Consider the following 13,331-nt stretch of genomic DNA (forward strand, 5'->3'; position numbering starts at 1 on the left):
TTTTCTTTGATGGGAGACTTTTTATTATAGCATCTATCTTGTTATTTGTTACAGGGCTTTTTAAGTTTTGGATTTCTTCATGGTTAAATCTTGGTAGGTGATGTGTGTCTAGGAATTCATGTGTTTCTTCTAGGGTTTCCATTTTATTGGCATATAGTTGTTCATAGTAGTGTCTAATGATCCTCTGAATTTCTGCGATATCAGTTGTCTCCTTTTTCACCCCTGATTTTATTTATTTAAATCCTCTCTTTTTCTCTTAGTCTGGCTAAAGGGGTGTCACTTTTGTTTATCTTTTTAAGAAACCAACTTTTCATTTCATTGATCTTTTGTATTTTTGGGGGGACTTAATCACATTTATTTCTCTCTGATCTTCATTATGTCTTTTCTTCTACTAATTTTGGGTTTGGTTTGCTCTTGCTTTTTTAGTTCTCTAAGGTGTATCCTTAGGTTATTTATTTGAAGCTTTTCTTCTTTTTTGGCATAGACACTTATAGCTATAAATTTCCCTCTTAATGCTGCTTTCACTATATCCTATAGGTTTTGGTATGTTGTGTTTCCATTATCATTTGTTTCAATACATTTTTGGTTTCCTTCTTAATTTCTTCATTGGCCCACTGGTCATTCAGGAGCATGTTGTTTAATTTCCATATGTTTGTATAGTTTCCAAAATTCCTCTTGCTATTGATTTCCAGTTTTGTTCCATTGTAGTCAGAGAAGATACTTGATAGTATTTCTTTTTTTTTTTTCTTTTAAATTTAAGACTTGTTTTGTGGCCTAACATATGGTCTGTCCTTGAAAATGATCCATGTGCTGAGGAGAAGAATGTGTGTTCTGCAGATGTTGGATATTCTGAAAATACCTATTACATCCATTGACTATAGCACAGATTAAGTCTGATGTTTCTCTGTTGATTTTCTGTCTCGATGATTTGTCCAATGCTGAAATGAGAGTATTGAAGTCTTCAACTATTATTGTATTGAGGCATATCTCTTTCTTTAACTTTAATAATATTTGCATTATATGTCTGGGTGCTCCAATATTGGGTACACATATACTAACAATTGTTATATCCTTTTTCTTAATTGACTCTTTTATTATGTAATAATGTTTTCTGTCTCTTTTCATACTTTTGGTCTTGAAGTCCAGTTTATTTGATATAAGTGCAGTTACTTCTGTTCTTTTTTGGTTTCCATCCATATGGAATATATTTTCCCATTACTATATTTTCAGTCTGTGTGTGTTTTTATAGGTAAAATGAATTTCTTGTAGGTAGCATATAGTTGGGTCTTATTTTTAAAATCCATTTAGCCACTCTTTGTCTTTTGATTAAAGAATTTAGTCCATTTACATTCAATTTTATTATTGATAGGTAAGAATTTATTACTACCATTTTGTTATTTTTTTCTGATTGTCTTCCCTCCTTCCCTGCCTCCTTTCCTTTCCCTTCCCTTCCCTTTCTTTCCCTCCCTCTCTCCCCCTCCCCCCTCCCCCCTCCCCCTTCCCTCCCTCCCTCCTTCCCTCCCTCCCTCCCTCCCTCCCTCCCTCCCTTCCTTCCTTCCTTCCTTCCTTCCTTCCTTCCTTCCTTCCTTCCTTCCTTCCTTCCTTCCTTCCTTCCTCTTTCCTTTCATCTTTCTTTGGGTAAAAGTGTCTTTCTCTGTTAGTGTGTTTTAATTTCTTGCTTTCTATTTTTTGTTTACCTGCTGTAGGCTTTTTGTTTTGAGATTACCATGAGGCTTGCAAATAATATGTTATAACAAATTATTTTAAACTGAGGAAATCTTCACTCTGATCATAAAAACAAGCAAAGAGAAAACTATTTAAAAACCTCTACACTTTGACCCCATCCCCTCACTTTAAACTTTTTGCTCTATTTGTATCTTTTTATACTATCTATCTCTTAAAAGTTGCTATAGTTATTATTTTTGATAAGATTATCTCTTAGTCTTCCTAATCAAGATATGAGTGGTTTGCATACCACAATTACAGTGTTAGGATATTCTGAATTTGTCTATATACTTCCTGTTACCAGTGAGTTTTTTAAGTTCGGATGATTTTTTATGGCCCATTAATGTCCTTTTCTTTCAGACTAAAGAATTTCCTTCAACATTTCCTATAAGACAGTTCTGAAGTTGATGAAATCCCTTAGCTTTTGTTTGTCTGGGAAGTTGTTATTTCTCCTTCATGTTTGAAGAATATTTTTTCTGGATATAATATTCTAGGATAAAAGTTTTTTCCTTCAACAATTTGAATATGTTATGCAACTCTCTCTTAGCCTGTACAGTTCCCACTGAGAAGTCTGCTGCCAGATGTGTTGGAGCTTCTTTATATGTTACATGTTTCTCTCTTCTTTTAGAATGCTTTTAGAATCCTTTCTTTATCCTTGATCTTTGGGAGTTTAATTAAGGGCCTTGAGGTAGTCTTATTTCAGTTAAATCTGCTTGATGGTCTATGACCGACCTTCTTGTCTCTTATTTCAGTTAAATCTGCTTGATGTTCTATGACCGACCTTCTTGTACCTGAATGTTGATTATCTTTCTCTAGGTTTGGAAAGTTCTCTGTTATTACTTCCTTGAGTAAACCTTCTACCCTGATCTCTCACTCTACCTCTTCTTTAAGGCCAATAACTCTTAGATCTGCCCTTTTGAAATTATTTTCTAGATCTTGTAGGTAGGCGCTTTGTGCTTATGATGCAAGCACAAAGGTGTGCTTCATCCTTTTTTATTCTTTTTTCTTCTCTGACTGTGTTTTTCACAGAGACTGTCTTCAAGCTCACTAATTATTTCTTCCACTTGATCAGTTCTGCTATTGAGAGACTCTGATGCATTTTTTCAGTTTGTCAGTTGTTTTCAGTTCCAGAATTTCTGTTTGATTTAAAAAAATTTTAATCTCTTTGTTAAATTTCTCTGATAGGTTTCTGAACTCTTTTTCTACGTTATCTTGAAGTTCACTGAGCTACCTCAAAACAGCTGTTTTAAATTCTCTGTCTAAAAGTTCATATATTTTTGTCACTTGGGATTGGTCACTGGTGCCTTATTTAGTTTGATGAGATCATGTTTTCCTGTACGTTCTTGGTGTTTGTGGATGTTTTTCAATGTCTGGATGTTGAAGAGTTAGGCATTAATTCTAATCTTCACATTCTATACTTGTTTGTACCTCTCCTTCTTGAGAAGGCTTTCCAGGTATTCAAAGGGAATTCAGTGTTATAATCTATTGCAACTCTTTGGTCACTACAGTCATATCTGCACAAGGAAGTGCCACAATCCTAGTAAAGCTGCAACTCTTGCAGACATGTAGAAGTACTGCTGTGGTTGGCTTGGGTAAGATCTGGGAGAATTCTCTGGATTACCAGGCAGAGGGTCTCTTTTTTTCCCCTCACTTTCCCCCAATAAGAAGGAGGCTCTCTTTGCAGAAGACTGCTTGGAAATGGGGGACGGGTGGTGAAAGCACTCTTGTGGCCACCACAGCTGGGACTGGACTGGTTCACATCTGAAGCCAGCACATTATTAGGCCTTGCCCAAGGCTTGTGGTGGCTACTGCCTGGCTACCATGAATGATTATTCAAGGATGAAGAGATCTTTAGTCAGTAGATGGGGAATCCTGCCAAGACTGGGTCCTTCCCTTCAGTACAGTGGGTTCCGTTCTGGCCCAGGGTGAGTATACAAATGCCATCCAGGAGCTAGGACCTGGATGTAGAGGCTTCATGAATCTGCTTGACACTTTATTTTACTGTGGCTGAGCTGGTACTGAACTTTCAAGACAAAGTCTTCTGTACTGTTCCCTGCCCTTTCCCCAAGTGGAAGGAGTCTCTCCCAGACCTGCTTTGCTTGGAGTTGGGGGAAGGGTGATACAAGTACTCCCTTGGCCACCACAGCTGGTGTCTCAAGTGCACCCGAAGTCCACTGGCTCCAAGCCCAGCATAGCACAAGGACTTATCCAAGGCCGTTTTGCCATTCAAATTCATTTAGGACGTTCACAATTCATTCACAAGGACACTTTAGTCGGAGGAGCCCTGGGATCCTGAACTAGGTGGTGGAGCTAGCTGGAACTCAGATTCTTACTGCTGCGATGGAGGATTTCCCTCTGGCTAGGGCTAGTCTGGCTGTTCCCTCCAAGGGCACTGGCCAAGTACTGCCCTGTGTTGGGTTCCTCTGTGACAGGGCAGCACTGAATTCCTATGTGAAGTCCCACAATCACTCACTTTCCCTCCCCCAAACATATAGATTCTCTCTCCATGCGCTGCTGCGGGATTGGCGAGGGCGGTGTTTGCAATGCAAGAATGTCTTTCCTACCCTCTTCAGTGCCTCTTTCCCTAATATGATGTTAAATCTAGGTACTGTGATTGCTCGTTTGATTTTTGGTTCCTTTGAATGTGCTTTCTTGCAAGGATAGTTACTCAATTTGGTTTTCCTGTCGGGGAGGAGCGATCCCTGGAGGATTCTATTAAGCCATGTTGCTCTCCCCACTCCCTGCCTTTTAATATTTTTTGACTGTTTCCCTTGCCATGCAGAAGCTTTTTAGTTTGGCGTAGTCCTACTTATTTAGTACAGAAATAGAGAAAGCAATGCTGAAATTTATGTGGAATCACAAAACACTCTGAATAGCCAAAGCCAACTTGAGAAAGAAAAACAAAGTCAGAGGCATCACATTTCCTGATTTCCAACTATATTATCAAGGTATAGTAATCAAAACAGCAGAATACTTGCCAAAAACAGACACATAGGCCCATGGAACAGAAATAAGCCTATGAATATACCATCAACTAATCTTTGACAAGGGCACCAAGAATATATAATGGGAAAAGGCTGGTATCTTCTATAAATGGTGATCAGAAAACTGAATATCCACATGCAAAAAAATAAAATTGGGCCCTTATCTTACATTATACACAAAAATCAACTCAAAATGGATTAAAGACTTACATGTAAGACCTGAAATTATGAAACTCCTAAAAGAAAATACAGAGAATAATCTTATTAACATTCATCTTGGCAATTTTTTTTTTTTTTTGGCCTGACACCAAAAGCACAGGCAACCCATGAAGTTGTAATGGCAGAAAATGTGTCTTGTTTGTTGCTGCATTCCCAGAACCTAGCATTGGGCTTGCACATAGTATGTGTTCAATATTTGTTTTAAAATCAATTAATGGATAATATATTACTCTGTGGTTCATTGACTCAATGATTGTGCGGGGATTGAGGTACTATGGTATGACTAGGCAGATAAATGTGACTATAGAGACTATGCAGGTTGTTACAGGGGTACCATTTACATAAACTGTACAAAGTTGTTGTTCTGAGAAAGACATTCTTGGAAACTATGAATAAATAGTTTTTTTCACACTAATAATTATTTATTCTTAAGAGTTGATTTCAATGACTAAAACCATTGAAATACTTACAGTTTTTAAAAAAATGTGGTATTTTAGATAGGACTCAGAGATGTGACCTGTGTAATGTTTCCTTTCTTCTTATTTTTAAAAATAATCTAAGATTTTGAAATGGGACTTAGGGGGAATGCTGGAATGGTGGATGTGTCTAAGTGGTTTAACCAAACTGTAATCATGACACTCCTCTCTGCCTGACCTTTTCACTCCCTATACTCAGTGGTGAGATAAGATTTGTCCTTGTGACTTCAGAATGATGAGGTTATTAGGGAGACTGGCTGGGTAATTTATTAGATATCTGATTTTGGGAAAGTCACTTAACCTCTTTGTGCCTTGGTTTTGTCCTCAAGGGCTGTTGTGAAGTTCAAGTGAAATAATAAATATTACAATGCTTAGGGAACTGCAGAAGCTATTTGAATGTACAGTTTTATACTTATTGTTTGTGTGTGTTTGTCGGGGGAGGTGAAGTCGGGGGTTCCTTGCCTCTTCTCCCGTGTTTCTGATCTTGCCTTCAGGTGAAGTCATGCCTCAGACTGCCTTCTCCCACTTCCAGGATTCCTCTATGTTGATAAGGGAGGAAGATTTTCCGCTCAGATGTGTCCACAGTCCTGGTGGGCAGGATTACAGTTCCTTCAAGGCAAAGGACTCGGCTCTCCTTGCTGCTCCATCACATCCTCACAGCACCTGATCTAAACAGGTGGGCTCATGGTCTTTTCTCTCAGTATCTTGATGGACCTGTCAGGTCGATTCTGCTTTGCAATTTGACCATCTTAGATAGCGTCAGAAGAAGTGGGAAGCCCATCTTACATCTATTAGCCTCAGGCATGTGTGTCATCCCAGCATATTAAAGAAACTCTGAATCGGACAATCACTCCCTTGGTTTCTTTTCTCTAATTTTTCTTTATGTGAACAACTTCCTTAGGATGCTAGAGGGGAGCAGGGCCGACTGTTAAATTTAAGAAACAGAATCCTTTAGCATCCTTAAAGTGCTACGAGATGGTAAATTCTATGAAAGCTGAAGGTGTGGATTCTAGAATCAAGAAAGACCTGCATTGAATCCTGGCTTAACTACTCTGACTTGGAAATACGTCTTAACATTTCTAGTCTGAGTTTTCTTCATTCTGGGAAGGGAATCACATTTGTACCTACCACATAGGGTTCTTGTATAGGTCCTCTGTGAAAATGTATTCAAAGTGCTTACTACTAGGTGTGCCTGTAGAAGTGGGTAATAAATGCTAAATAAAGTCATTTTAGTTAATTCCAAGCTTTGAAAATCATCAAAGGTTTCTGTGCAGCCATGCAGCATATTTTGATGTATTTAAAATCAATTAAAGACAGCGTTCTCTTAAAGCAGAACATTGAGTTGGACGTGGATTTTTAATGTTATCTTTTCCTTTTCAAAATGCGGACCATCTCTACATGTCTAACTTTATTTCCTACTTCTTTTCACCACACATATTTCTGACCTTTCCCATGAATGTGTGTACATACTCATGGCTCTAGTCTAGTGCCTTAATAAAGCCTTTCTAATGTTTGGTTTCCTCTTCTTTTTCCCTCCATTTTACTTTCTTGAAATTTTTCAGGAAGCTTTCTGAACTCCATTTCTTCTTGATTCTTTCAGTATCCATTCCTAGTATTGCAAAATTCATTATATATAGTATCCGACATCTTTTGACAATTGCAAGTGTGTTCAGTTGTTAACTTAGTGAGTATAGGAATCACAATTATTTCTTTTTCATTATCTGAAGGAAGACAGTGCAATGTATTGGAAACAGCCTGGGATTTGGAAATAGAAAGTAGGGATTCTTTTGATGACTTTTCATTGATAATAACTAGGGTATAGACACATTTTATTTAGATTATATCAGGGCTTCATCTCTCTGTGTGCTGCTATGTGGTGCCTTAGAGATAAACAATCTTTTCTCTGTTAGTTTACCAGACTTATAGAAATCTGTTACATAGCATGTGTTCATTGAAGTCTCTAGTTTATAAAACTTGTTAAAGCTTAACTCTGAAACTCAAGATTTTTCATTGTTAAAAAGATGTCTTCTTAATGTATAACCAGGTTTTATTTAGTAGAATTACTTCTCATGACATGAGAAAGCTTAGCTAGGAGTAAACAGTGAAAACTAAGGAAAGCAAAGGACAATTAATGACTTTTTTTGCAGTATGTGTACCAAAGCATCCAGTACTGTGCTTTGTGGCTGAAGAGTTGTGTTACAGAGAGAAATACTGACATTTATGATTTGGTCTAGTGGCAAAACCTATGCACTTAAGTAGATTTATCAGTGAACTAGCCTGAAGGACTTTCCTAAGATGAGAAACTGCTCTAGAACACTCAGAAAAAACAAATGCAAGAATCAGGTCAAAATCATTTTTCAACTTACATAGGCCTCTTTGAAAGTATGTGCCATTTCATTTCACATTGATTGACCCTCTACGGCTTTGTGAACATGAACAGGGTTCCAGAGGTTCTTTGTGAATTGATGTATCAAAAATGGTGAGATGTATCTTAAGCATAACTGGTTCAAGATAAAGACCATGCTCGATCCCCCTAAATTTTAACCCTAGTTAGGAGACAATTCTAGAGTTACTACTGTGAACTTTTGGGAAATTGGAGATCAGACAGGGATGATCTTGCATTGCTGAATCTTCCCTCATTCAAAAGTGCCCGGTACTAGGTACCAATGTTTAAAGATATGATCAAGGATCAGTATGAGTCTGCCTTCATTGAATTAACACATTAAGGCTATGTTGGTATACCTAGGAGGGCTTTCAGGGTCAGGAAAATTACTGGAGGAAATGGCATTTAAAATAAGATGGAAAGGGCAAGTGAGAATTAGCCAAAAGCTACCCTCTCCTGGGTGGAGAATCTTGGCTAGCATATATACAACTCAGAGAAGAGAGAAAGTTAGAGTGTTGGGGGATTTTCAAGTCATTTGTTATCACTGGGGTTGAGTGAGATAAAGAGGTGTTGCTAGATGAGTATCTAGTTATTAGCAGGGGTTAGGTCATAGAGGATAATAGCAATTATGAGAGTGGACTTTCAAGTAAGGGTAATGGAGAGTCACTGGGGAGTTTTAAATAAGGGTGGTGATAGGAGAAAATGCTTTCTTTAGAACCACCTTTCTGATTATGGTGTGAAGAATGGGTAAAGAATAAAAGACAAGAGGGACTGAGACCACTTAGGACATTATTGCTATAAAGCTGGCAAGAGATGGAGATGGCTCCATAAACACAGCCTTATTAGGGATGGAGAAAAGTAGATGGATTCTAGATATGTTTCAGAGATTTCATGCATAAAAAGCCCTATGACCTATTGAATGTAAGGAATGAGAAAGAGGTAAGACATCCAGGGTTATGCAGTTGAATGATGTGGGCATCATTAATTAAAGTAAGAGGAAATGAGCATGTTTTGCAGTAAATAAAATAAATTCAATTTTAACATGGTCTATCCAAGCAACATGAAACCTGGGAGATAATCACACAGAAGCCAAGGGAGGAAAGCCTTTTTAAAGGGAGTGAATAAGCAATAGTATAAATGCTACTGAGAAGTTAAGTAAAAAAGAAATAGACTCGGAAGTCTACCAGAGAGATGCAGGTTTCAGTTAGAAAAAAAAGGTGGAATTATCAAACAGGTTAAAGATGTGAGAAAGTGAGATCTCCATGGAAAAGGATTTCCAGTGTGGAGGTTTGTGGGGTGGGGGAAGCAGTAAAAAGTGGGTCTGGGAGAAGTCAAGCAGCAACATTCTTATTTACGGAGTGCTTATTTTGCACCTTGGAAAGTGCTTGAAAGAACATTCTTATTTACGGAGTGCTTATTTTGCACCTTGGAAAGTGCTTGAAAGGTATTACAGCTTTTGATACTTACATTATCCTGTGAAATTGGTGCTCTCATTGTCTCCCCTTTTCAGGTGAGAAAACTGAGGTTCTGAGAGATTAAGTCAATTTACCTAAAATCATACAGTTAGTACATGGCAGATTTGAACACAGACCTATATGGCTCAGATTCCTGCTTGTAACCACTGGTGATGCTGCTATGAAGAGCACAATGAAAAGCGCAATATAGAAAGTGTAAACCTAAAATAAAATGCTAAGACCCCCCACCATCTGAATGGACCCCTCCTCTCAACCAAGGGCATTCCAAAGTTAACCTGAAAAACTAGTTTAGGCTGTGATGGGAAGGGGGAGCCTGAAATGCCTCATTATACCCTCCTTCCTTTTGGAATTACTAATAGAACAGATTCTTTAAGTCTGATAAGAAACATTTACAGGCTATTCTCTCTGAAGTCTGTTACCTGGAGCTTCGTCTGCATTATAAAACCCTGGTCTCCACAATCCCTTATTGTAACCCAGACATTCTTTGATAATGACTCTTTCAATTAGTTTCCAATCAGAAAATCTTTAAATCTAGAAATCACCATTAAAGAACTTATCCATGTAACCAAATACCACTTGTTCCCCCAGAAAGTATTGAAATAATAATAGTAAGAAAGAAAATCTTTAGATCTACCAATGACCTGCCTGCCCCCACTTCAAGTTGTCCTGTCTTTCCGGACCAAACCAATGCACATCTTACATGTATTGATTGACATCTCATGTCTCCCTAAAATGTATAAAACCCAGCTGTACCCCAATCCCTTTGGGCACATGTCATCAGGACCTCCTGAGGCTGTGTCACAGGCACATCCTTAACCTTGGCAAAATAAGCCTTCTTAATTGATTGAGACTTGTCTTAGATATTTTTAGTTTACAATTGGCAATGATGAAGGAATTCTGAGTGGAGGTGCCTCTGACCTTGACAAATCTCCTATTGGTGCTTGGAACCAACTTGAGCATTCTTTATTGCTCAAACCAATAGGACAATTTGCTGAGGCCTGGGAGCTCCCCCATCCAGAGAATCCCTGATGTTCCCCAATTTGGTTGTGATCTAAGGTTTATTTGGCTGTACAACTCCTTTTCTGGAGTTTTACTCTAATAAAGAACCCCAAAGGTTTGTGTCTTTGAGAATTGGATCTTGTGAATTGTATCATTGGAATCCCTTGTGAGTTGCCTTCTGATTGGGTTCAACCAATGGGAGATTGGTGGGCAGGAGAGAGATGTCTCCTGTGCAGCAGTGTCCCACATCTGGTAATAGCTACATCCCTCTGGGTAGCCCCTTCTCCTTCAGGGCGCTCGTCTTCACAGAGCTCTGGTAGAAGCTTTTCCTTCCTTTGTCCCTTTAGCCATAGGGGGTAGTAACTCCTTCCAGCTGTTGCTGGTCTTTTGGTTTTTCACCTGCGCCTCTCTAAGTAGGGGCTTCATTCAAGTCTCCCCATTTGAACCATCTGGGAATGAATTGTGTCTCCTGCTGTGCTCCTGAGTAATAGAGACAGTAGCCAAGGGGTAATAGGGACATGAGGACTGAAAAATTTAACTGACAGCAAAGCCTATACACTATATCACCATAAATAATCATGATGAGAGTTATAACACTCACAATTGTTGACACTTTATGATTTATAAAGTGCTTTCACATAAGTTATATCATTTGGGTCAAGAAATAACCCCAAATAGTAGATTCCATTATTTACATTTTAGACAAGCAGACTGAGTCTCAGAAAAGTTAATATGTTCAAAGTCTCCCAGGTGACAGGGCTGAGCTTCCAAATTCAGTCCTCTTGAGATCAAAACCAGAATTCTTTCTACCACTCATCTGCTTCCCATTAGTTACTGAGATGACAGAATGCCTTTTCTGTAAAGCCTCCTGCAGTGGGCAGGCAAAGAACGTCTAAATCATGTCAGGAATCCCCAAGAACTCAATGCGTTTCATATCATAGCTAGATTCACGTGAAACAAAACTTCCTTCAATCTCTTGGGATTTGTCTCCCTGTGTGTAGGTTAAAGAAGACCAGTAAAGCATGCCAACTTCGTGAACAATATCAGCATAAAATGGGACCTGATAGTAGGTCTCCAGTGGCTGAAAATAACTGGACAAAGTACAAAGAAACTCTTACAATCCCAGGAGATTATGTTGATGATTTCATTGAGCTTATTCTTGGATCTGCAGCCTTTTCAATATATTGGGCCTTTCCCATATGTACTTTGTTGATTTCTCAAGATCAATACTCGCTGACTATAGATTGAGATTTAATAGCATCTTTTGAAGGCCTACTCTGTGCCAGATATTTTCACGGGCATCATCTCATTTTAGTCTTTGTTCAAGGCCATGGGGCTGGTGAGTGAGAGTGTAGAATAAAATCCAGGTGTCCTGGTTCCTTTTGCAGATCAAGTCTCTTACCCCAGGTTAGGAAGCAGTTTCCACAATTTCTTCCCGTTTCTTTTAATTTCCTTAGATATGCCTGGTGAAAACCTAAAGAAGAATCAAGTTTATGAGTTGAATCTGCTGATTCAGTTCGGGGGTTTGTGGAAAGGGCTGTGCCTAATAAGTAGGGACAAGGGCTGATGGCATGGTGATTTACATTATCCAAAACCCAAGTCTTCCTCTTGTCTCTCCTTAGATGCTTAGAGAGAAAGGAGAAGACCCTTCTCCTTTGTTGGATTATGAGGCAATAGGCCTGCCAACCTCCCCAGTAAAAGTAGCCCTGCAGAAGTTGCAGTGCTCCAGCCTGAGCCGAATGTCTATCTAGGATTGACCCTGACAATGGTGATCAACGTAGATTGACCATTGTTCTTTTCATTATTGTCGCCTAAATGATCAAAATAGCACACCAGCCTCAGGGTTTATATCCCCCTTGATAACTAATTGTTCACCCAGACCATTGTTTTTGATGGGAGCCTTCAATCTCCCAGTGTGACAATAATTGCCTGAACGGAGATGCTGAGAAGGGAACTACTGAATAAACTCCTAGACATTTAGCATGGGGTTGAAGCCTTCTCAGTTTGATGTAAACTTACTCTTTTGCCATAAAATCTGCTGCTGATTCTCTTTCTTGTACCCTGAGCTACAGTTGTATCAAATTGCTCAAGCTCTTTAAACACACCATACCTTCATGCCTCTGTGGGTTATTCCTATAGTGAACTTCCATGTTTCTTCACATGAGGAATGTCTGTGATTATTTTAGGACCCAATTCAAAAACCGTCTTCTCTCTGAAGCCTTCCCTGATCCCCTCCCTTCATCTCTACTTCTCTAGAACTGATGACTCTTTTTTTCTGTGCTCTGTAAGAAACTACTTTTTACCTTTAGTGCAGGGGTTATCACTTTGTAGAATAAGCCATGTGCATTCCTGAAATCCTGATAAATTCTCCTCAAGAGCAGTGGCTGTTCCACAGTGGACACTCAGTGGAAGTTACTATCTGAGTAAGAAATTGAATTCTCCTTCTGTGAGTTGAGGGTTGTATGATTTGATCATTCTCTGATCCTCACAAAGCATTCCAGTCTGTGGTTACACAATGGCAATTTATATCTTTGCTCTCAGATAGAACCTAGCTTTGGCTGGATGCCTAACAATATAGTGGACATAAATTAACAGGCAGCAATTTACAGTCTGTCATGTCTTATTGCTTAATGAATTTGTCAAAAATCATATTACTCTGAAAATTATGGCAACCAGGGTCTATGGGGCTTATGTCTTTAGGAGGGAGATTGTTCCAGCCTCACCCAAGCAAAGCTGCTGCACTGCTTTCCTCTTTTTAATGCAGACACTAGAATCTCTGAGCACTTCTGTTTATTTATCAAATCTCTGTTGACCTTCACTTCGCATTAGGACTACCAGGGATGACCTTGGCCAGTTTGCAAATCCCCAACAACAGTTCACCTGCTGTCAGAGCCAAATAGGATTTAGGAGTCTATCTTAAACTCCTGATTCTATGCTAATATGATGTCATACATTTCTGGCTTATGCTCTCGCCAGACTTCATTGCTCGCTTTTCAAACAAAGCCAAAGTCTTGTCCTCTGTTAAAAAGACCAAAGAAAACCCCCTTTTTAGCTCTGCCCCAATTTTTAC

At 38.9% G+C, this 13,331-nt stretch overlaps 1 long non-coding RNA gene across 3 annotated transcripts in view; it reads left to right on the forward strand.

The window, feature by feature from the left end:
- LOC139362028 (uncharacterized) overlaps window positions 1–13,331 on the forward strand; it is a 192,231-nt gene that overhangs the window by 157,838 nt on the left and 21,062 nt on the right. For 2 of the 3 annotated variants that reach the window (XR_011620269.1, XR_011620271.1), the window contains exon 4: window positions 5,899–6,080. This is a non-coding gene — a long non-coding RNA (uncharacterized lncRNA). The remainder of the gene's footprint in view (window positions 1–5,898; window positions 6,081–13,331) is intronic. The other variant, XR_011620270.1, reaches the window with a different exon arrangement.

The sequence above is a fragment of the Macaca nemestrina genome, chromosome 1, assembly GCF_043159975.1.
Source record: "Macaca nemestrina isolate mMacNem1 chromosome 1, mMacNem.hap1, whole genome shotgun sequence".
In the NCBI taxonomy this organism is placed as follows: Eukaryota; Metazoa; Chordata; class Mammalia; order Primates; family Cercopithecidae; genus Macaca; species Macaca nemestrina.